This window comes from Montipora capricornis, chromosome 6, assembly GCF_036669925.1.
Source record: "Montipora capricornis isolate CH-2021 chromosome 6, ASM3666992v2, whole genome shotgun sequence".
Classification (NCBI taxonomy): Eukaryota; Metazoa; Cnidaria; class Anthozoa; order Scleractinia; family Acroporidae; genus Montipora; species Montipora capricornis.
The window spans coordinates 51,633,985-51,636,484 of record NC_090888.1 but is presented as its reverse complement, the minus strand read 5'-3'; positions in this window follow the sequence as shown (position 1 = coordinate 51,636,484).

Here is a 2,500-nt window from a genome sequence, read left to right as displayed (position 1 = left end):
CTGCGATCAGGCCCATTTTTAGCTGCGCCCATATGTCCTCTTATGTCGTCGCTCGCTAAAATTGGGCCTGACCAAAAGTCTCTTAAGAATTCTGCAATTTGGAGTCAAGATTGCTTCATAATATTTCCAGTTGATTTAACTTAAAACTCGCACTCCAGACACTAAAATGGCATGTTTCCAGAGAGACCAATTGAACAAAAATAAAAGAAACTTCGCGAGTCCATCTTACTGTTCGTACTCCATCAAAAAGATAACGGCCAAACTTATCATGATTTTCTGGATTTTACTGCGCGCAATTCTAGAAATACACTGCAACTGAAGATATTACCCGAAAAAATCACCAAAGAAACCTTCATGGGCAAGCACGTTAAAGGAATAATGTATTTCTCTTTTTTTTAAAAATCTATTGCCAAACCGTCCAACGATAGAATGCTAGATAGAATGATTTCTATTGTTTCAAATAGCTATTATGGGATGCCCAGGGGGACAATACATATTAATTTGCCCCCTAATGTCTTTTGAAACAATAGAAATCAAAATGGCCGCTGTATCTGCAAAAAGGTCTATTGGCTAGTACCTCCAGTGTCCCTGGTTCCTCGGGTTATTAGAAATCTTGTGCATTGCAAAGCTGTGGGTACCCTTATCGTACCCCAATGGGTTTCGTCCCCGTGTTGGCCCGTGCTTTTTGGGATCGAGTCTCCTTACCATTCCCTTGTCAAAGGCATCATTACTTATACTGATGTTGGGGAGAATGCTCAATGCTCAATTCCAGGGATTGTGATTGGTTTGTTCTTCCGCCTCTGCTTGTGACTCCGACAATCTAGTTTTCGCTTAATCATAAGTGACAGTGTCAAAAGCGGAGTCGGGATAAAGTGGACACGTTCTGACTCTTCCGATTCCATAGAGCTTATCATGGCTTATGACTCCGCTTACGACTCCGATTTTCGATTTACACTCTCGTAAGCGTTCTTACGACTCCGACTCCGTCGCTACTGAACACCAACCTAAGTAACATAACACAACTTCATGACGACAACCTGGCGTAGCGTTCGGAATTTTCCGAAAAAGCTCCTGAGAGTCCATACCGCTTTTTTGCGTTCACGTTCGCATATACACGCGTTGGACCCTCAGAGGAAAGACCGGCTGCAAGCAGTCTATGTGGGCAACGAGCCAATACTACACAAAGATTAAATACGCTGACGGAAACGGCGACTGGTGGTTTACAATACAAGTTAAAATGATTGGAAATAAGGTATCATAGAAGAGTTTCTGTCCATGCTATTAGAGAATCCGTAGTTATCAAAGTAAATAACAATTATTCACCACGGTTGAGGTAAGTAATGATGGTGGATATTCTGTGGTGGATCCAGACTCTATCATGGGTTGGGAAGTGGGGGAGGGGGCGGTGAGATAAGGGGGAATGGACGGGGCTCCGCCATTGATATTCGCTAGGCCGGGAGTAGCCAATCAAATAGTTACTTTGTTGTTTCTTTATTTAGTACCTTATTTTCCTTGAAAGATGAGTTAAAATCTGACGCACGATACCCAGAACAATACCTCGATGATCCAGAGTTTTGAGTAGCCATTCCGAAACGGGCTAAAAGTACTATGGTCAAAGTTCTCTAAGCGGACACTCTTCTATGTGGAGAACTTTACTTACTTTACTAACCTGTTGACATTTACAGTCAAAGATGTGGTTTTCCCGCCAAATTCCGTTTTGCACGTGATCTGAAGACAATCGTCAGCGATGCTACAATCCCCAAGTAGATCCATTCGTCATTTCCCACACACGCGGCGTTCGAGATTTCCTCAAACAGCTCACCCAGCTTCTTGGTGGCAGAATCTGCCAGATGAAATATAAGTAAAGTGAGGCGATCAAGCTTTAAACCTTAGAGCAAGTTAATTAACCTAAGGGGTGGGGGGTAGGGTGCAGAGGAAGAGAGGTTATAATCACAAGCTAATCGATGCCTCCGTAAAATTCCTGCGTTAAGGTAGCTCGCAATAGTTCCCATCATTTTCTATCAATTATTCTTCGATGGATCAATACTACCACTCTTTATCAGTTAATCCTACAAATCGTGAATGGTATCAAACAAATGCTCGGTCATTGATGAACAATATGGTCATCGTCATAACGTCATAGGTTGCCACAGTAACAGCATTACCTGTTAAAGACACCCTTGATTTTAGCTTTAAGCGCTTTTATCTAAAAAACGAGCTCCAAATTAAGACCCCCATTTTTATTATTGAATTGTAACAAGTATGTCAAGTCCTCGCCTTACAAGTCCTTGTTTTACTGGTCCTCATTTTGAAAGTCCCCGTTTTTTTAGTCCTCGCTTTCCCAGTCCACGTATTACAAGTCCACGTTATACAAGTCCTCCTTTTTCAAGTTCTCGTTTTACTAGTCCAAGTCCAGTCCATTCCAGTCCAATCTCTCTTTACAGTGGGATAAAAAGTCTAAATCAACTGTGACAGGATGGTTCAGATGGGCACATAACAC